The sequence below is a fragment of the Arachis hypogaea genome, chromosome 20 (assembly GCF_003086295.3).
Source record: "Arachis hypogaea cultivar Tifrunner chromosome 20, arahy.Tifrunner.gnm2.J5K5, whole genome shotgun sequence".
In the NCBI taxonomy this organism is placed as follows: Eukaryota; Viridiplantae; Streptophyta; class Magnoliopsida; order Fabales; family Fabaceae; genus Arachis; species Arachis hypogaea.
The window spans coordinates 80,261,811-80,284,798 of NC_092055.1; the positions used below are offsets into that span (position 1 = coordinate 80,261,811).

General features: G+C 37.8%; 1 non-coding gene across 1 annotated transcript; it reads right to left on the reverse strand.

Moving 5' to 3' along the window:
- Nucleotides 1-15,517: 15,517 nt before the first annotated feature.
- Nucleotides 15,518-15,625, reverse strand: LOC112787976 (small nucleolar RNA R71). The gene has a single exon (XR_003195359.1). It is a non-coding gene; the product is annotated as a small nucleolar RNA R71 (small nucleolar RNA).
- Between the last annotated feature and the right edge of the window lie 7,363 nt (nucleotides 15,626-22,988).

Below are 22,988 nucleotides of genomic sequence, written 5' to 3' on the forward strand. Positions count from 1 at the left end.
TTCTCCTCCTTCGACATGATATACTTCCTTCAGATGTCTTTTGCGAGATGATTTGGAGATTCCTCCTCCCGCAAATCCTCCATGTATCATGTTGACATGTCACTCCGAGGTGGTCGTTCGGGTTGTCCGACCTCTTCGTCCCTTCTTCTTTTTCTTGGCTCATCTGATTTGTTGGCTAAGTACCGAGTTAGTCTTCTCTCTCTTACCAATTTTTCTATGATATTTTTTAAATCGAAGCACTCATTGGTGGGATGTCCGTAGGTTCAATAGTATTCACAGTATTCTGTCTGATTTTCTCCTCCTTTCTTGATTTTGAGTGGGCGGGGTGGAGGTATTTTTTCAGTATGGCATACTTCTCGATAAATATCTACAAGAGACACCCGAAGGGGGTGTAATTGTGATATTTCTTGATCTTTTCTCTATGTTCACCTTCTTTTTTCTTGGATTCTTTATCCTTATCTCGGGAGGAGTAAGCAGATCTGGGTTTTGAAGTCTCTCCTATTCGAGAGTTTTCCTCCATGTTGATGTATTTCTCTGCTTATTCTTGCACTTCATTTAGAGATGTGGGATGTTTTTTTGATATGGAGTGACTGAAAGGTCCCTCTTAAAGGCCATTGATGAGACCCATAATAGCTGCTTCTGTTGGAAGATTTTGTATGTCCAAACATGCCTTGTTGAATCTTTCCATGTAACTACGAAGGCTTTCTCGATCTCCTTGCTTGATCCCTAGTAGACTTGGGGCGTGTTTAGCTTTGTCCTTCTGGATAGAGAATCTGGCTAGAAACTTTTTGGCTAAGTCGTCAAAGCTTGAGATGGACCTAGGGGGCAGATTGTCGAACCATTTAATTGCTGTTTTCGTCAAGGTAGTCAGGAACGCTTTACACCGAGTTGCATCTGAGGCGTCGGTGAGATACATTCTACTTCTGAAGTTGCTGAGATGATGGCTAGGATCTGATGTGCCATCGTATAAAGTCATGTCGGGAGGTTTGAAGTCTTTTGGGACTTTGGTCTTCATGATCTCTTTGGTGAATGAGTTTTGGTCCTTGCGGGAGCTATCTTCATGGCCGGATCGAGTGGTTTTCGCCTTGAGATTGGCTTCGAGGTTTAGGAGCTTGTCCTCTAACTCACGGCATCGCCTAGTCTCTCTCGGCTTCCCGTTGATACTCGACCTCTTTTTGAAGTTATTTTAGGCGTTCCTGAAGTGCCTCTATGGTTCCCGTGTTTGGTGAATTTTTGTCTTTGTTCGGTTGAGAAGTGTCATCTATTATGACCTCTGCGTTCTTATGTGGTGTTTTGTTCTCTAAATCAGAGTTGTGATCGTTGTCATGGTCATCCGTCATGGTGATGGGATGACTTCCAGGTTCCCTGGCAATGGCGCCAATGTTCCGTGGGTTACCTGAAACTGTAGGTCGATCTCGGACGAGATCTTCTGTACTGGTTGGAGCTGATGTGTCCGACTTGATGTCGGTGGCCGGAGCTGCCGTGTCCGACTTGTTGGGCTTGGTAGTGGAGCTGATCCTTTGTCACCGGAGGGTGGTGGTACCTGCAAGGGACTCCGTTGCTTAAGTTAGCAAGGGTATTAAGCAGGTTTTTAGTAGAATCAGAGTATGAGTTATACCTGGGTGCTCCAGTGTATTTATAATGGTGTGGAGTGACCTTTCCGGATAAGATAAGTTAGTTATCTTATCTTATCTTCTAAGTGAAGTCATCTTATCTTCAACGGGAACCGCCCTTATCTTTCTAGGCTTTAGTTGCCTTTAGATTGGGCTATGTTCCTTTATTTGGGCCTGCTTGGGCTTCTTGTAGCGTTTTGGCCGAGCTCCTTAAGAAGAGCTCGGGTAATCCTGACCTGAAGAGGTCGGTTGACTTGTCGTTTAAACATCCCGGGTCGGACAGTTCGACCCAGGGTATGAACAGTTGCCATGTACTCTTTCATTTGAGTGGGTAAAATTCATATCTATTAGTTTTATTATCCCACTTGAGTATGGCTTGCTTGAAACGGATGGTCAACTTAGGATGCTTTATGGGATGAAGCGTAAAAGTAAGATGTTTCGTGGTTGGCGTTGAAAATCAAGGCTCATTATGGTTGATACATCAAAGATGGAATGTAAAGGTTGGAATAGTGCTCGACTAGATGGGTCTAGGAGGAGTGTTGGGCACTTCATTGAGAATTCATCTTGTGTACCACCCAGATGGACTAATAATGATCAACTTCAAGACGGGTATGAAAATGAAGTGTGGGATCCCAGATTACCAGAAGAGGATCAACTTTGGGAGCCCTAAGCTTGTGAAGAACTCCATCAAGACTTGGTGCAACTCATGAGAAATCTTGGGGCACAATGGAAAACCAAGCATTGGTGGGAGTTCCAAGAAGAATTTAAGCACATGCCACCTTGAGAGGAGATCCCCATAAGTCCAACTTAAGGACAATAAACAAAAGTGCTAGGTGGGAGGCACCCAACCATGGTAAACTCTTTTCATTTTTCTCTTTTGTAAATGTTGGTAGAATAGGTTTGATTTCATGTTTTGTTTTGTTTGTTGAGTTTATTTGGTAGTTTAGCAAGTTGAATAAGGTTTTATGGTGTTTTGGTGGATGTTTGGAGGATTGGTATGCTTGGTTTGGTGCAAAAAAAAATAGCAAAATTTTGAAAAATAGAGCACCATCCACGCGTACGCGTGCCCCAAGTATTTTCCACCATCCACGCGTACGCGTGATGCACGCATACGAGTGGATACCAGATTTTCACCTCCCAGCCAAAAACCCGAGAGTTGCGCCTGCACTGTGCGAACTTTGTGCCTGAGGCACAAACATCAACCCACGCATACGCGTCGCGTCCATTTCACCACCATCCACGCGCGCAAGTGACGTACGCGTACGCGTGGATGCCCTTCCTTCATTACCTTCTTTTCTTCTCTTCTTTCTATTTCTTTCCTTCTTCTTTCTTCCTCCCTGCTCCTACCCCTCATCCAACACTTCCAAACACCATTTATAACCATTCCTTTTAGATAGTTAGTTGTTTAGTTAGTTTTATTTTCGTTTAATTTTTGTTTTTCATATTAAGTGTTGGATTATTAATCTTGTTTACTGTTCATTACTGCTAATCATTGATGAGATGTTAGTTTAACATCAATTTTTGTTAATTTTAGTTGTTGGATTTCATTGTGAGGTTATAATTTGCTACTTGGTTTTGGATTTTTCATGCTTAACCTTTGTGGATACCAAGGGAATGACATTGCCTTTAGAGCTCTTAAATCGAATTGCATGATTTTGGCCACCATGTGATTTGAATCATTTCTTTGATTAGGCGATTTCTTGATGGATGATGTGCATTTATCTTAATGCATTGGGCTTTCTGATCATATGCATCCATATGTTTTTTGGCTTGAATGCTTTCATGCTTCTTTATTGCTTGTTTGGTTGTCTTAACTACAAGTTTAGAACATCTCAAGCACACTAGAATGAGTGAAGTACATGCTTCTTTGGTGACGTAGTTTTTTATGCTAGTGTGTGTTCTAAAGGGTGCCTAATTTAGAATTCACATACCTAATGTTTCTTAATGTCACATTAATTCACTCACTCAACTCCAGTGATTTACCTCATACCAACAATGTATGCTTCCTTGCTTTTGTATTTTCCTATCTTATGGTGTTATTTTCCATTTTTCATGATTGATGCACCACAAGCAAAAACAGAAGCGGGAGAGAGAACATGCAGCAACCGGTTGACCCACCAGCTAAAAGTGGCAATTTGGAAAGTCACCGTACCCCCTTGCTCATCTTAGAATGCACCGAGGACGGTGCAAACTTTTAAGTGTGGGGAGGTCGTCCGACCAATCGGCGTTTTGGGTGACAAATTTCTAATCCCAACACTTTTGTATTTCATCTTTAGGTCTTTTAGGATTTTTGTTGCATTCCCTATTTTGCATATATATAATAAGCTTTGTCAAAATAGTGAGATTTTTCAAGAAATTTATCTATAGGGCACCCCAATTGATTTGAGTAAAAAAAAAACCTTTCCATAGAACTTGCTTGAATTATATATATATATATATATATATATATATATATATATATATATATATATATATATATATATATATATATTGTGAAACATGTTTTGAGCTGAGAACACAAGCTTGTGAGATTTGAGCCTAATTGTGCGGTTACATCTTATAACCACTTATTTTCCTTCTTGTGTGTATTATTCTCTTCCTATGACTGTAATCTTTGATTTGTTTGATTTTTTATGTCCATTATTTTGTGTATTCATGCATTTATATGATTGAGGCCATAATTTCATTACCTCACTTACCCAAATAGCCTTATCTTTTATCAACCTTTGTTAGCCAACTTTGAGCATACGATTAACCCACTTATTCTTAATTTTAGCACATTACAAGCCTTAAGGCGAAAAACAATAAATGTCCTTAATTTGGATTTTGATTAGCTTAGGCTAGTGTGTGTGTATCATTCAAGTGTGGGAAAACTTGGGACATTGGTTGAGAAAAAATGGTAGTTTTGTATTTTTGTTGAAAATATTGGGAATTGAGTACATACTCATGTGTTGATTAATGTAAAACCGTATGCATTGATGCTCTTGTATACACTTTATTGCAAAAGAAAAAAATGAAAAACAAAAAAATGAGAAATAAAAAAAGAAAAAAAATATATACACATAAAGAAAAAAATAGAAAAGAAAGCAAAAGAAAAAGAAAAGAAATAAAAAGGGGACAAAATACCCCAAAGTAAAATAATAAAATCAATGCATATGAGTTATGATCAAGAAAAGGAAATACATGAGTATGTGAAAAAGTGAAAAATGGGTAGTTAGGTTAGCTTTGAAATTGTATAGGATGTCATAGGTTAGGTGGAAAGTCTAAGCTTATCAAAGATTCAAATCTCAAGTCCACTTGACCAAATATGTATCCTACCTTGACCCTAGCCCCATTACAACCTATGAAAAGACCTCATGATACTTGTATGCATGCATTGAATAACTGTTGATTGTTAGATGAAAAACAAATCTTGGAAAGCATGATTAGGGGAGAATTGAGTGAATCGACCCTAAACATTTGAGCGACTAGAGTGCAAACACTACCGGTGAGGGTTCGATTGCTCAATTACATATTTTCACCTATAATCATCACTTTTCTAGCAAGTTTGTAAAATCTTTACTAACTCAATTCAATTGTGGTTTGGCATGGTTGTTAATACCTTTAGCCCTTATGCTTATATTGGTTTTCTTGGAAATTGATTTATTTTGACCAAGTAGTTGCATTCCTTTAGATAGTGGCATATAGATAGATTGTACATAGTTAGTTTACATTTTAATAAATGTTGATACCCTTGTCTCTCTCTTGGTTTAAGCATGAGGACATGCTTGGTTTAAGTGTGGGGAGATTTGATGCACCACTATTCGGTGGTGCATCCAATGCTGAATTTAGGGGATTTTATCACCCTTTTCCCACATTTATCTACTGAAAAAGTATGGTTTTATATATTCTCTCTCATTTGCGCTTAAGTGTGAAAACATACTTTTTAGGCCCTTAATTGCTAATTTTGATTCACCTTTGATTCTACTAGATGTCTTGATGTGTGTGTTAGTGATTTCAGGTTGAAAAGACTAGGAATGGATCAAAGGAATCGAGAGAAAAGCATGCAAAGTGGAGAAATCATGGAAAAGCAAAGATTTGGGATGAGATCAACGACGCGCACGTGCAGCAGACGCACATGCGTGGATTGTGACGTCGCAAGGCAACGCGTACGTGTACATGGCGCGTACGCGTGGATGGAAAATTGTCAAGCGACGCGTATGCGTACATGGCGCGTACGCGTCGATGCTCGCACGTGACTCACTTAAAGGCAAAATGATGGGGGCAAATTCTGGGCTTCCCAGGCCCAAATCCAACTCATTTCTGAGGCTATTTAAGGCAAAATTCAAGGGGGATTCAAAACCTTCCAACTTTAGTGACATTAGTTTAGTTTAGTTTAGTTTTAGAGGGAAAGTTAGTTTTTAGAGAGAGAAGCTCTCTCTTCTCTCTAGAATTAGGTTAGAGGTAGATTAGGATTTCTTAGATCTAGGTTAATTTCATGCTTTGATTTACTTTTCCTTTTGTAATTCTTGTTCTTCTACATCTCCTCTCTTTAGTTTAGCATTTAATTCTTGTAATTCTCTACTTTTATGTTGATGCACTTTTGTTTCTTCTATTTTTCTTTTAATGCAATTTATGGTTCATGTTCCTTTATTGTTCATTTGAATTGTTGTTGTTTAATTCCTTGCAATTGAGTAGTATAGATTTACTTTCCTTTTATGACTTCCAAGTGTTTGATAAAATGCTTGGTTGGATTATAGAGTAGATTTTTCTCCTCTTGACCTAGGTAGAGTAATTAGTGACTCTTGAGTTATCTAACTCTTTTGTTGATTGATAATTAGAAGTTTCTAATGGACTTGAATGCCACTAAAGTTAGTCTTTCATCATGATTAGGCTAGGACTTGTGGACTCAAGTTAATCCATCCACTTGACTTTCCTCCATGGTTAGAGGTTAACTAAGTGGGAGTAAGGGACAATTCTCATCACAATTAATAAGGATAGCTAGGATAGGACTTCTAGTTCTCATACCTTGCTAAGATCTTTGTTAGTTGTTAGTTTACTTCTTGTGCAATTTACAATTTTTGTTTTTTATCTCAAAAACCCCAAAGATACTTCATAGCCAATAACAAGAACACTTTATTGCAATTCCTAGGAAGAACAACCCGAGGTTTGAATACTTCGGTTTATATTTTAGGGGTTTGTTATCTGTGACAAACAAATTTTTGTATGAAAGGTTTATTATTGGTTTAGAAACTATACTAGCAATGAGATTTCAATTGTGAAATTCTTTACCATCAATTAACCATTCATCAAAATGGCGCCGTTGCCGGGGAATTGCAATGGTGTTATGTTATTGGTTATTGTATATATGTGAATATTTTGAATAGCTTAATGATGCCAAGGCATCATGGCCAGTTTTTCTATGCTTTTTCACTAGATTTCGGCTTAGTTTTCATACAATTTCTATTGATAAAGGAGTAAAAGCTTGAATAATCTCTGCATTAAGAAAATCTCAAGCATAGGTGACTTTTTGTTAACATACATGGTAAATAAGATGAAATAGATCACACTAAGTTAAGTTATAACTTTGAGCATTATTTACACAATACTTAGTATGGTAAAGATTATCCTGTAGGTTACTTTGATACACTTGTTTGTTTGATGATAGACTAAAGAGAAGCGGAGAAGCAGAGAAAAGCATAGTTAGAAAGCCAACGTTGGAGGCAAATTTTGAGTAAACTTTGGCAATGAACCAACGCTGTAAGGAAAAATTGAAGAAGCAACGTTGGAGGGAATGTTGGTGATCCAACTTTACCCCTAACGTGTGCGACATGAAGCTTGGAAAAATCGACAGCCACGCGTATGCGTGCTCCACGCGTACATGTGAGAAGTGCAAAATCGGAGGCCACGCGTACGTGTCACTCACGCGTATGCGTAAAAAGAGAAAAGTTGACAAGCCACACGTACGCGTCACCGACGCGTACGGGTGAGAAGTGAAGAATTGACAAAGCACGCGTGCTCGTCACTGACGAACGGATTTCTGTCGGTAAAGAATTTTATAAAAATAATCGCGTTGTAAATATAGTTTCTAAACCAATAGAAAATCCTTTCGTACAAAAATTTGGTTGTCACAAGTAACAAAATCCAATAAAATTTATAACTGAAGTATTTTAACCTCGGGTCATCTCTCAAGGAATTACAGGGAAGTATGATTTATTATTGGTTATGGAAAAAGTATATTTTGTTTTGGGTTTTTAAAATAAGGAACAAGTAATTTAAATGACAAGAAAAATAAATTAATAATTATAAAAATCTCTTGCAAGGTTTAAGAACTTGAAATCCCATCGTAGTTATCCTTATCAGGTGTGATGAGAATTGTTATTGCTCCCACTTAGTTAACCCTTACTAAAAACAGCCCAAAAATCGCCCCCACCGATTTCTGGTACGTACAAGTCGTTGCAAAGTCACGCAGAAGCGTCGTTCACGCGTTAGCGTGGATTGGGTTTTTGCCAGGTCATGCGTCCGCGTGATCCACGCATTTGCAATGTCTATCTTCGAAGCAGCTATGGCAAATTATATATCGTTGTGAGGCCCCGGACATTAGCTTTCCAACGCAATTAAAACTGCATCATTTGGACCTCTGTAGCTCAAGTTATGGTCGACTTAGTACCAAGAGGTCAGGCTGGACAGCTTTAGCAGTTCCTTCAGTTTCTTGTATTCCTTCCACTTTTGCATGCTTTCTTTCCATCTTCTAAGTCATTCCTGCCCTGTAATCTCTGAAATCACTTAACACACATATCACGGCATCGAATGGTATAAAGGGAGAATTAATATTTGGTAATTTGAAGGCCAAAAAAGCATGTTTTCAATCATAGCACAAAATCAGAAAGGAAAATCTAAAACCATGCAAATCATATGAATAAGTGAGTAAATAATTGATATAAACCACTCAATTGAGCATAAGATAAACCATAAAATAGTGGTTTATCAGTCACCCACGCGCACGCGTGGGTAGAACGTTGGCCCAGCAACGCTATCTCCAACACTCATCTCAACGTGGAAAATACAAGGGTCACACGTACGCGTCACCCATGCGTACGCATGACCAGAAAAACGTTGGAGAGAATGTTTGCATGCCAACATTGATGCAAATGCTAAAGACAGGGCCTCAGAGCAATTTTACACGCTGCAACACCAGTAAAGGCCCCAATGCACCACTGGACCATACAAGCAAGCTGAGCCCATCAACATCACTCAATCCAAGGCACAAGAAGCATATAGATTAGGAATTTTTATTTGTAATTTGTATTTTCATCTTTTAGTTGTAAGCCTATATAAAGGCATTAGCTGGATTGGAGGAATCATTTTGGATTGGAGGGGAGTCCAGAATCATGCATCCACATCCCCTGACACACACCTTTCATGCACTTTTCTTTCTTTTCTTTTCTTTTCTGTTTTTCTTGTAGTTTAATTCTAGTTTGTAATTTCCATTATGAATTTAAAGTTTTCATTTCTGTTTGAATTCTAATTCTTCTTCTTCAATTTTCTGCATTTTATTTCTTCTCTGTTAGAATAGAACAATGAACTAAACTAACTCTTTTCATTGGATTAGAGAGCTCTATTGTTATTTAATGGATCAATTGTAATTTTCATAATCCTTTCTCTGTCTTTTCTCTTGGTATTACTAGAAAGATTTCGATCCTAATTCAATTGAACAATTGTCTCGACAGAGAAATTGTTCATAATTAGATTTTCTCGGAACCTTGACAGAGGAATGAAAAAATCATGCTAGAAATTCTTTCTCACATTGGATTAGGTTGGGGTTGGATGGATATTGTGACATTTAATCCTACCAATACTTTGATCTATGAATGTGTGTGGTATAATTGGTGACCAAGCTTCATCTCTTCCCATGAACAATTAAACCAAGACATTGGAAAATTGTTCAAGCTTAGAGAGATTGGTGAGCCAAGACATTGGGATCCAATCACTTAAGATTGCTAAGAAGATCAATGAATGCATTGATTGAGGAAGAGATGAGGATGAACTTGATCCAGAGAATTGAAATATCTCTTGATCCCAATGTTCATTTTATTTTTCTTCTTTAATTTTCTGTCATTTAATTCCTGCATTTTACATTTATGTCAATTTACTTTTCTGCACTTTACTGCTTTTATTTACTTTGATGTAATTTACTTTCCTGCTGCTTATCACTCCAAACTGAATCGTCTAAATAGGCTAATCAATTAACTATTGATTGCTTAATCCGTTAATCCTCGTGGGATCGACCACACTCTTTAGTGAGTTTTATTACTTGATACGACCCGGTGCACTTGCCGGTAGTTATGGCGCGGAACTTATTTTTCGCGTATCAAGTTTAAGGCGCCGTTGCCCGGGGATTAATCATGATTAACAAACTACCGGTTGGTTGGTTACCTAGATTAGACATTTTTCTTTTGTTTATTTACTTGCTTTCATTTTTTATTTTTTTATGCTCCTTGACTGTTTGTGTAAATGCCTCACCAAGAAGCCCCTATTTGTGACACCTCTAGCTCTTGGTGGTTATGTTATTAACACATAGAACAATTTCTTTTATTTAGCTTTCTTCCAAATAAAATTGGCATATATGGTTACATTCTAAGTTTGGTGTTGCCCTGCAACAATCCGTTTTTCAATCTTTTTGGATACTTGCATCAATTCTAAGAGAAAGTGTCACACTAAGTTTGGTGTGCCTGATGAGGGAAAAACGATTCCACACAAACTCACCGGCAAGTGTACCGGGTCCGTGTCAGGTAGTAATTACTCACAAGAGTAAGGTCGATCCCATAGGGATTGATGGATTGAGCAATTTTAGTTAGGTGATGAATTTAGTTAAGCGAATATTTGATGATTTGAGTGAAACTTGATTAACAGAAGTTAAATTGCAAGAAAATAAAAGTGCAGAATGAAAATATGCTGAATCTAAAGGTGCTGAAGAAGTAAATTACAGAAACTTAAAGAGCAAGAAAGTAAAAGAGTTGAAACTTAAATTGCAAGAAAAGTAAATAACAGAAACTTAAAGTTAAAGAAACTTAAATTGTTGAATCTAAATTGCTGGAAAATGTAAATTGCATTAAGAGTAAAGGGATTTGGGTGTTGGGATTCAAATTGAACTAGAAAATGTAAACTAAAGTAAATCAGAGAGCTATGAGATGAAGAGATTCAGCTCAGTAGCAAAACAGAAATGGAAAATTGCTTGAAGAAACAAACAGCAAGAAAACTTAGTTCAATTATGAAATTCTAAAAGAGAAATTGAAGATCGAAGAAGAGCAATGAGATCAGAAAGCAGATCTAGATCTCAATTACTCCCTTGACCAATCAGAAAAGAAATTGCAGAAGAAATAAAAATGAAAACAGTAAAGGAAATTCAGATCCAATTCTCCAATTCTCAGAACTATATAAAAGAAAAGCAAAGATGATTCTCAGATCAAGAAATTCAATGTAGTTCTTTAATCTTAATCCAAAAACCCAAAACAGAATGGAGAAGTTGCAGAAGAAAGAAAATGAAAACAGAAAGCAAACTAGATCTAATCCCAATTCCCAAATTCAAAATGAAAATTAAAAGTGAAAACTAAAAATGAGCTAAAGGTTTCTTACAAATCAAATTAACTCCTATTTATACACTTTCTATTTTGGTCTTCATAGCTTGGAGTGGGCCTTTTGATTTTTGGATTTGAAGAAATTAAAGATGGGTCCGGTTGGCTTTGGTTCAAGTGGCATGGGTCATGGTGTTGGTGGTTAGCTCCCAGGGGAGCATTCAGTTGGGTTTTGTGAACGTGATGAGCGGATAATTTATACGCTTTTTGGCATTGTTTTTAGTATGTTTTTAGTAGAATCTAGTTACTTTTAGGGATGTTTTCATTAGTTTTTATGTTAAATTTACATTTCTGGACTTTACTATGAGTTTGTGTGTTTTTCCGTGATTTCAGGTATTTTCTGGCTAAAATTGAGGGACTTGAGCAAAAATCAGATTCAGAGGTTGAAGAAGGACTGCTGATGCTGTTGGATTCTGACCTCCCTGCACTCAAAATGGATTTTCTGGAGCTACAGAACTCAAAATGGCACGCTTTCAATTGTGTTGGAAAGTAGACATCCAGGGCTTTCCAGTAATATATAATAGTCCATATTTTTCCCAATTTTAGAGGACAAAAACTGGCGTTCAACGCCAGCTCTCTGCCCAATTCTGGCGTCCAGCGCCAGAAACAAGTTGCAAAGTGGAGTTCAACGCCCAAACTGGCACAAAAGCTGGCGTTCAACTCCAAGAATAACCTCTCCAAGTGTAGACTTCAAGCTCAGCCCAAGCACACACCAAGTGGGCCCCGAAAGTGGATTTATATATCAATTACTTACTTCTGTAAACCCTAGTAGCTAGCTTATTATAAATAGGACTTTTTACTATTGTGTTTGACATCCTGAGTTTTATCTTCGGATCATAGTAGTCTTGGTTACTCCGGTTCCCCTCTGGGGCCGAGACCAATGAACTCCATTATCACTTATGTATTTTCAACGGTAGAGTTTCTGCACTCCATAGATTAAGGTGTGGAGCTCTGCTGTTCCTCAAAGATTAATGCAAAGTACTGCTATTTTCTATTCAATTCATCTTATTTCGCTTCTAAGATATTCATTCGCACTTCAACCTGAATGTGATGAACGTGACAATCATCATCATTCCCTATGAACGCGTGATTGACAACCACTTCCGTTCTACATTAGATTGAATGAGTATCTCTTAGATCTCTTAATCAGAATCTTCGTGCTATAAGCTAGATTGATGGCGACATTCATGAGAGTCCAGAAAGTCTAAACCTTGTCCGTGGTATTCCGAGTAGGACTCTGGGATTGAATGACTGTGACGAACTCCAAACTCGCGAGTGCTGGGCATAGTGACAGACGCAAAAGGATAGTAAATTCTATTCCAGTATGATCGAGAACCTCCAAGATGATTAGCCATGCAGTGACAGCGCATCGGACCATTTTTACAGAGAGGAATAGGATGCAACCAACGACAAGGGTGATGCCTCCAAACGATTAGCCGTGCTGTGACAGAACATTTGGACCATTTTCCCGAGAGGATTGAAAGTAGCCATTGGCACCGGTGACATCCTTACATAAAGCCAGCCATAGAAAGGAGTAAGACTGATTGGATGAAGACAGCAGGAAAGCGGAAGTTCAGAGGAACGAATGCATCTCCATACGCTTATCTGAAATTCTCACCAATGATTTACATAAGTATTTCCATCCTTCTTTTATTATTAAATTTCGAAAACTACATAACTATTTTATATCCGCCTGACTGAGATTTACAAGGTGACCATAGCTTGCTTCATACCAACAATCTCCGTGGGATTCGACCCTTACTCACGTAAGGTATTACTTGGACGACCCAGTGCACTTGCTGGTTAGTTATGCGAAGTTGTGAAGATATGTTTAGACCATGGTTCTGTGCATCCGTTTTTGGTGCCATTGCCAGGAAATCAATTTCGAACAATAATTCACAACCTGAGTAACAATTTCGCATACCAAGTTTTTGGCGCCGTTACCGGGGATTGTTTGAGTTTGGACAACTGACGGTTCATCTTGTTGCTCAGATTAGGTAATTTTCTTTTTGTTTTATTTTCAAAAAAAAAATTTTCAAAATTTTCTCCTTTGTTTTCGAAAAAAAAATTTTAAATTAAAAACGTTTTCAAAAAAATATATATTTTTCTTCAGAATTTTTAAATGAATTCTAGTGTTTCATAAAACATGTTGAATCCTATCTGGCTGTAAAGCCATACCCAAACTGCTTTGGGATTGGTCTTCAACTAATCACCTCAATATATGTAATTTACATACTAAAGCTTGGCTGGCTATTAAGCCATGCCTGACCCTTTGATTGGAGCTTTAGACTGAAGAGCATAAGATTCCAGGAATTCATATTAAAAATTTTGGGATCCTTGTTTTTCTTTTTCAAAATAATTTTCGAAAAAAAATACAAAAAAATTAGAAAATCATAAAAATCAAAAATATTTCATGTTTCAAGTTTTGAGTCATGTGTCATGTTATAAGTTTGGTGTCAATTGCATATTCATCTTGCATTTTTCGAAAAATTCATGCATTCATAGTGTTCTTCATGATCTTCAAGTTGTTCTTGGTAAGTCTTCTTGTTTGATCTTGATGTTTTCATGTTTTGTGTCTTTTCTTGTTTTTCATATGCATTCTTGCATTCATATAGTCTAAGCATTAAAGAATTCTAAGTTTGGTGTCTTGCATGTTTTCTTTGCATTAAAAATTTTTCAAAAATGTGTTCTTGATATTCATCATGATCTTCATAGTGTTCTTGGTGTTCATCTTGACATTCATAGCATTCTTGCATGCATTCATTGTTTTGATCCATAACTTTCATGCATTGCATCATTTTTCTTGTTTTTCTCTCTCATCATAAAAATTCAAAAATCAAAAAAATATCTTTCCCTTTTTTTCTCTTAAAATTTCGAAAATTAGATTTGACTTTTTCAAAAAATTTTAAAATCTAGTTGTTTTTATGAGTCAAATCAAATTTTCAATTTAAAAAAATCTTATCTTTTTCAAAATCTTTTTCAAAAATCAAATTCTTTTTCAATTTTTTTTAGTTATTTTCGAAAATTTCAAAAATATTTTTTAAAAATATTTTTCTTAATTTTACATCATATTTTCGAAAATAACATCATCAATTAATGTTTTGATTCAAAAATTTCAAGTTTGTTACTTACTTGTTAAGAAAGATTCAAACTTTGAGTTCTAGAATCATATCTTGTGATTTCTTGTGAATCAAGTCATTAATTGTGATTTTAAAAGTCAAATCTTTTTCAAAACTAATTTCAATCATATCTTTTCAAAAAAATCTTTCTATCTTATCTTTTTCAAAATCTTATCTTTTTCAAAATTTGATTTTCAAATTTGTTTCAACTAACTAACTAACTTTTTGTTTGTTTCTTATCTTTTTCAAAACTACCTAACTAACTTTCTCTCTCTAATTTTCAAAAATATCTTCCCTCTTTTTCAAAATTTCTTTTTAATTAGACTAATTATTTTATTTTTTATTTGAATTTTGGAAAAACTACTAACCTTTTTCAAAAAGTATTTTCGAAAATCACTAACTCTTTTTCAAAAATTATTTTCGAAAATTCTCTCCTCCTCTCATCCCCTTCTATTTATTTATTCATCTACTAACACTTCTCTTCATCTCACATCTCTGCTCCTATCATCACCTTTGTGTTTGGATTCTTCATTCTTCTTCACCCCTATTCCTTTTCTTCTTCTACTAACAATAAGGAACCTCTTTACTGTGACATAGAGGATTCCTCTTCTTTTCTTATTCTCTTCTCTTTCTTATGAGCAGGAACAAGGAAAAAGGCATTCTTGTTGAAGCTGATCCAGAACCTGAAAGGACTCTGAAGAGAAAACTAAGAGAAGCTAAATTACAACAATCCAGAGACAACCTTATTGAAAATTTCGAACAAGTAAAGGAGATGGCAGCCGAACCCAACAACAATAATACAAGGAGAATGCTCGGTGACTTTACTGCACCTAATTCCAATTTACATGGAAGAAGCATCTCCATTCCTACCATTGGAGCAAACAATTTTGAGCTGAAACCTCAGCTAGTTTCTCTGATGCAGCAGAACTGCAAGTTTCATGGACTTCCATCTGAAGATCCTTTTCAGTTCTTAACTGAATTCTTGCAGATCTGTGATACTGTTAAGACTAATGGAGTAGATCCTGAAGTCTACAGGCTCATGCTTTTCCCTTTTGCTGTAAGAGACAGAGCTACAGTGTGGTTGGACTCTCAACCCATAGATAGCCTGAACTCTTGGGATAAGCTGGTCACGGCTTTCTTAGCCAAGTTCTTTCCTCCTCAAAAGCTGAGCAAGCTTAGAGTAGATGTTCAGACCTTCAGACAGAAGGAAGGTGAATCCCTCTATGAAGCTTGGGAAAGATACAAGCAGCTGACCAAAAAGTGTCCTTCTGACATGCTTTCAGAATGGATCATCCTGGATATATTCTATGATGGTTTATTTGAGCTATCAAAGATGTCGTTGGATACTTCTGCAGGTGGATCCATTCACCTAAAGAAAATGCCTGCAGAAGCTCAAGAACTCATTGACATGGTTGCTAATAACCAGTTTATGTACACTTCTGAGAGGAATCCTGTGAGTAATGGGACGCCTATGAAGAAGGGAGTTCTTGAAATTGATACTCTGAATGCCATATTGGCTCAGAACAAAATATTGACTCAGCAAGTCAATATGATTTCTCAGAGTCTGAATGGAATGCAGGCTGCATCCAACAGTACTCAAGAGGCTTCTTATGAAGAAGAAGCTTATGATCCTAAAAACACTGCAATAGCAGAGGTGAATTACTTAGGTGAACCTTATGGAAACACCTATAATCCATCATGGAGAAATCACCCAAATCTCTCATGGAAGGATCAAAAGCCTCAACAAGGCTTTAATAATGGTGGAAGAAACAGGTTTAGCAATAGCAAGCCTTTTCCATCATCCACTCAGCAACAGACAAAGAATTCTGAGCAAAATCCATCTAGCTTAGCAAATTTAGTCTCTGATCTATCTAAGGCCACTGTGAGTTTCATGATTGAAACAAGGTCTTCCATTAGAAATTTGGAAGCACAAGTGGGCTAGCTGAGTAAAAGGATCACTAAAATCCCTCCTAGTACTCTCCCAAGCAATACAGAAGAGAATCCAAAAGGAGAGTGCAAGGCCATTGAATTGATCACCATGGCCGAACCTGTAAGGGAAGGAGAGGACGTGAATCCCAAGGAGGAAGACCTCCTGGGACATCCAGTGATCAATAAGGAGTTTCCCTCCGAGGAACCAAAGGAATCTGAGGCTCATCTAGAGACCATAGAGATTTCATTAAACATCCTTATGCCATTCATGAGCTCTGATGAGTATTCCTCTTCTGAAGAGAATGAGGATGTTACTGAAGAGCAAGTTGCCAAGTACCTTGGTGCAATCATGAAGATGAATGCCAAATTATTTGGTATTGAAACTTGGGAAGATGAACCTCCCTTGTTCACCAATGAACTAAGTGATCTGGATCAACTGACATTGCCTCAGAAGAAACAGGATCCTGGAAAGTTCTTAATACCTTGTACCATAGGCACCATGATCTTTAAGGCTCTGTGTGACCTTGGTTCAGGGATAAACCTCATGCCCCTCTCTGTAATAGAGAAATTGGGAATCTATGGGGTGCAAGCTGCTAAAATCTCATTAGAAATGGCAGACAATTCAAGAAAACAGGCTTATGGACAAGTAGAGGACGTGTTAGTGAAGGTTGAAGACCTTTACATCCCTACTGATTTCATAGTCTTGGATACTGGAAAGGAAGAGGATGAATCCATCATCCTAGGAAGACCTTTCCTAGCCACAGCAAGAGCTGTGATTGATGTGGACAGAGGAGAATTGATCCTTCAATTAAATAAGGACAACCTTGTGTTTACAACTCAAGGATCTCTCTCTGCATCCATGGGGAGGAAGCAGAAAAAGCTTCTCTCAAAGCAGAGTCAACCAAAGCCCCCACAGTCAAACTCTAAGTTTGGTGTTGGGAGGTCTCAACAAAGCTCTGCACATCTGTGAGGCTCCATGAGAGCCCACTGTCAAGCTATTGACATTAAAGAAGCGCTTGTTGGGAGGCAACCCAATGTTTATTTATCTAATTTTATTTTTGTTTTTCAAGTTTTCTTAGGTTCATGATCATGTGGAGTCACAAAATAAATATAAAAATTGAAAATAGAATCAAAAACAGCAGAAGAAAAATCACACCCTGGAGGAAGCACCTGTCTGGCGTTCAACGCCAGAACAGAGCATGGTTCTGGCGCTGAACGCCCAAAATGGGCAGTATCTGGGCGCTGAACGCCAGAATTGCACCCTGGAGAAGAGCTGGCGCTGAACGCCCAGAACAAGCATGGTTCTGGCGTTCAACGCCAGAAATGGGCAATAAATGGGCGTTGAACGCCCAAAATGGGCACCAACCTGGCGCTGAACGCCCAGAGTTGTGTGCAAGGGCATTTTGCATGCCTAAATTGGTGCAGGGATGTAAATGCCTTGACACCTTAAGATCTATGGACCTCACAGGATCATCTCAGTATCTGTGGACCCCACAGGATCCCCACCTTCCTTCCTCAAAATCCTAGTTTTTTTCCACATCTTCGTCTTCATCTATTCCTTCTTCTTTTGCTCGAGGGCGAGCAACATTCTAGGTTTGGTGTGGTAAAACAATTATGTAAAGGATCTATAGCTCAGTGGTAGAACATGTGGCTGCAAATCAAGAGATCCTTGAGATACCTCAGGGGATGCACTTCCCTCCACATAGTTATTGGAAGCAACTGAGGATAGAAATACCAAAAATCACTAGGAATCAAGCCACAAAGGCAAGGAAGAGACATAGACGAGCTCAAGAACATCATCGGTTCCTCAAGAAGGAAACGCCATCATCACTAAGGTGGACTCATTCCTTGTTCTTACTTTCTCTGTTTTTCATTTTCTCTATGTTAAGTGCTTATCTATGTTTGTGTCTTCATTACATGATCATTAGTAGTTAGTAACTTTGTCTTAAAGTTATGAATGTCCTATAAATCCATCACCTCTCTTAAATGAAAAATGTTTTAATTCAAAAGAACAAGAAGTACATGAGTTTTGAATTTATCCTTGAACTTAGTTTAATTATATTGATGTAGTGACAATGCTTCTTGTTTTCTGAATGAATGCTTGAACAGTGCATATGTCTTTTGAAGTTGTTGTTTAAGAATGTTAAATATGTTGGCTCTTGAAAGAATGATGACAAGGAGACATGTTATTTGATAATTTGAAAAATCATAAAAATGATTCTTGAAGCAAGAAAAAGCAGCAAAGAACAAAGCTTGCACAAAAAAAAAACAAGAAAAAAAATAGCGAAAAAAAATAGAAAGAAAAAGAAAAAGCAAGCAGAAAAAGCCAAAGCTCTTAAAACCAAGAGGCAAGAGCAAAAAGCCAGTAACCCTTAAAACCAAAAGGCAAGGACAATAAAAAGGATCCTAAGGCTTTGAGCATCAGTGGATAGGAGGGCCCAAAGGAATAAAATCCTGGCTTAAGCGGCTAAACCAAGCTGTCCCTAACCATGTGCTTGTGGCGTGTAGGTGTCAAGTGAAAACTTGAGACTGAGCGGTTAAAGTCAAGGTCCATAGAAAAAAAAAGAGTGTGCTTAAGAACCCTGGACACCTCTAATTGGGGACTTTAGCAAAGCTGAGTCACAATCTAAAAAGGTTCACCCAATTATGTGTCTGTGGCATTTATGTATCCGGTGGTAATACTGGAAAACAAAGTGCTTAGGGCCACGGCCAAGACTCATAAAATAGCTGTGTTCAAGAATCATCATACTGAACTAGGAGAATCAATAACACTATCTGAACTCTGAGTTCCTATAGATGGCAATCATTCTGAACTTCAATGGATAAAGTGAGATGCCAAAACTATTCAAGAGGCAAAAAGCTATAAGTCCCGCTCATCTGATTGGAGCTATGTTTCATTGATAGTTTGGAATTTATAGTATATTCTCTTCTTTTTATCCTATTTGATTTTCAGTTGCTTGGGGACAAGCAACAATTTAAGTTTGGTGTTGTGATGAGCGGATAATTTATACGCCTTTTGGCATTGTTTTTAGTATGTTTTTAGTAGAATCTAGTTACTTTTATGGATGTTTTTATTAGTTTTTATGTTAAATTCACATTTCTGGACTTTACTATGAGTTTGTGTGTTTTTCTGTGATTTCAGGTATTTTCTGGCTGAAATTGAGGGACTTGAGCAAAAATCAGATTCAGAGGTTGAAGAAGGACTACTGATGCTGTTAGATTCTGACCTCCATGCACTCAAAATGGATTTTCTGGAGCTAAAAAACTCAAAATGGCGCGCTTCTAATTGCGTTTGAAAGTAGACATCCAGGGCTTTCCAGCAATATATAATAGTCTATAGTTTGCCCAAGTTTAGACGACGCAAAATGGCGTTCAACGCCAGCTCTCTGCCCAATTCTGGCGTCCAGCGCCAGAAACAAGTTGCAAAGTGGAGTTCAACGCCCAAACTGGCACAAAAGCTGCCGTCCAACTCCAAGAATGACTTCTCCATGTGTAGACTTCAAGCTCAGCCCAAGCACACACCAAGTTGGCCCCGGAAGTGGATTTATGCATCAATTACTTACTTCTGTAAACCCTAGTAGCTAGCTTATTATAAATAGGACTTTTTACTATTGTATTTGACATCCTGAGTTTTATCTTCGGATCATAGTAGTCTTGGTTACTCCGGTTCCCCTCTGGGGCCGAGACCAATGAACTCCATTATCACTTATGTATTTTCAACGGTAGAGTTTCTGTACTCCATAGATTAAGGTGTGGAGCTCTGCTGTTCCTCAAAGATTAATGTAAAGTACTGCTGTTTTCTATTCAATTCATCTTATTTCGCTTCTAAGATATTTATTCGTACTTCAACCTGAATGTGATGAACGTGACAATCATCATCATTCCCTATGAATGCGTGCCTGACAACCACTTCCGTTCTACATTAGATTGAATGAGTATCTCTTAGATCTCTTAATCAGAATCTTCGTGGTATAAGCTAGATTGATGGCGGCATTCATGAGAGTCCGGAAAGTCTAAACCTTGTCCGTGGTATTCCGAGTAGGACTCTGGGATTGAATGACTGTGACGAACTCCAAACTCGCGAGTGCTGGGCGTAGTGACAGACGCAAAAGGATAGTAAATTCTATTCCAGCATGATCGAGAACCTCCAAGATGATTAGCCATGCAGTGACAGCGCATCGGACCATTTTCACAGAGAGGAATAGGATGCAACCAACGACAAGGGTGATGCCTCCAGACGATTAGCCGTGCTGTGACAGAGCATTTGGACCATTTTCCCGAGAGGATTGAAAGTAGCCATTGGCACCGGTGACATCCTTACATAAAGCCAGCCATAGAAAGGAGTAAGACTGAATATATGAAGACAGTAGGAAAGCGGAGGTTCAAAGGAACGAATGCATCTCCATACGCTTATCTGAAATTCTCACCAATGATTTACATAAGTATTTCTATCCTTCTTTTATTATTAAATTTCGAAAACTACATAACTATTTTATATCCGCCTGACTGAGATTTACAAGGTGACCATAGCTTGCTTCATACCAACAATCTCCGTGGGATTCGACCCTTACTCCCGTAAGGTATTACTTGGACGACCCAGTGCACTTGCTGGTTAGTTATGCGAAGTTGTGAAGATATGTTTAGACCATGGTTCTGTGCATCCGTTTTTGGTGCCATTGCCAGGAAATCAATTTCGAACAATAATTCACAACCTGAGTAACAATTTCGCATACCAGAACGCTACGTTAACTTTTGTGGCTCCCCTTGTGCCAAGCCTTCTTGACTAGCGTTCACTCTTTAAACGCTACGTTCAAATCGTGAATGCTCCACTTGATGCTGAGCCCTCCTCCCCATGAGAAGCACAAAAACATTTTCTCTAATGAACTTCACGTTCACTTTTTCAAACGCTGCTTCCTTGGTTAGCTCTTTGGTGTGCATGCTTGGCTTCTTTGAGTGCTCCGTTCCCTCCTTTGAACGCTCCTAGTTGCCTTGCTCCCTTGCTAACAATCCACAAAAAAGGTGGAGCTAGTGAACGTGGCGTTCACTCCTTAGAACGCTACCCCCTTGTTTTGCTTTGAGCGCGCCCAGCCTTCCTTGGTTCCAAAGAGTCACGAGAAAGTTGCAAAAGGGGAGCATGGCGTTCAAACTTTTGAACGCTGTGCCTTGGCATGTCTTGGTGCGCCTTCCTCTTGGTGCGCTACGTTCAAAATCTTGAACGCTACCTTTGCTCCCTTGGTTGAGCGCAACGCTTTAATGTCATGGGCCGGCCACGCTTTTTAAAGCATGGCCTAAGGTTCAAAGCGTGCTCAAACTTCAAAGTGTGCCCAAAAATCCTTCTTTCCTCTGTTTGAGCTCAATTTGTGCTTTCTTCTTCTTTTCCTTTATCTTTTTACCTATCATCAACCAAACAAATACATCAAAGCCTCACCAAAATCACAAGATCTTTGCATCATTTATAAAATTAATTAATTCTAGCATAAAACTTATGATTTTGTGTAAAATACATGATGTTTGATTGATTCAAGATAATCATGAAAATCCACTTCAATTACTTACTTATTGTGCAAGAAAGTACATAAAACCTAATGAAACTAATGAAAAATGCTTGTAAAACTAGCATAAGATGACTTGTCATCACAACACCAAACTTAAACCTTGCTTGTCCCCAAGCAAGCACTAAACATGAGAAGAAATGAGATGAAACAGAGAAGCATCTGTGTCCTTATTTAGCAGATAATAGAATTTGAACCATGGAGTTTTATGCAGACACAATACAGCTCAATTATTCTTTGCTGATAAATAAGAAGTGTTTCTTTGATGATTTACTAGAGTTGCTGTCATAATGCCTTGCTTTTTGATTGATCCCTTTTTGGTTTTTTCTTCTTTATTTTGCTTAGAAAGCTTATTTCTCAATGATAACTCAGTGTCAAGTGTTGCAGCAGCCTTTTGGCTAAATTTTGCTCAACACTTTTTCACTACAGACACTTGGCTCACAATTCTTCTTAGGAACATTGATGCCCAACACCTCTTTGGGTCACTAAATGCTTTGTAGCTAGGTTGCTCTTGATGATGGACTTTCGGTTGGTAATCCCGGATTAGTTAATCCAAGTTACCAAGTTTTAAAAGACTCCTCAGAACCTAATTGTCCAAGCATATCCTAATACAAAAGCACCATAGACATATGTCCTAAGGTCTAAGCTATTGGTGTCTAGCCTTATTGTTTGTTTCTTTGCCAATTTTTGGCTTTTTTTTTTCTTTTCTCTTTCTTACTTTGCTTTGTTTTCCAGGGAATTTCATTAATAAAAGGTTTTTTGACAGCAACCAGGTTCAAACTACAAAGAACACTCTATTATGCAGCTTTTATTATTGAGCTTATCATCTTAATCAAGCAATTACCACCACAAATCTTTATTCTAATTCCAACAACATTGGACAATCACTTTCTATTTCAAACATTTTCTCTTATTGATGCTAAAAGGGAAACAAAACATGAATCTAAAGCAGATGAGTGATAACAAGCATAATGCAAATCCTAATAATAATCTACCAAGATATGAAAATGCAGAACATAAAACATTTGGAGGCATATCATGTTTCAGATATGCATCATCCTTATTTAATTAAGACTATAAAAAGGACTCTACCACCTCTAGTTGTCGTGCTCTTTCCCTCTACTTGATTCTCCTTTCTTTTTCTTCTTCTTGTTTCTTTCT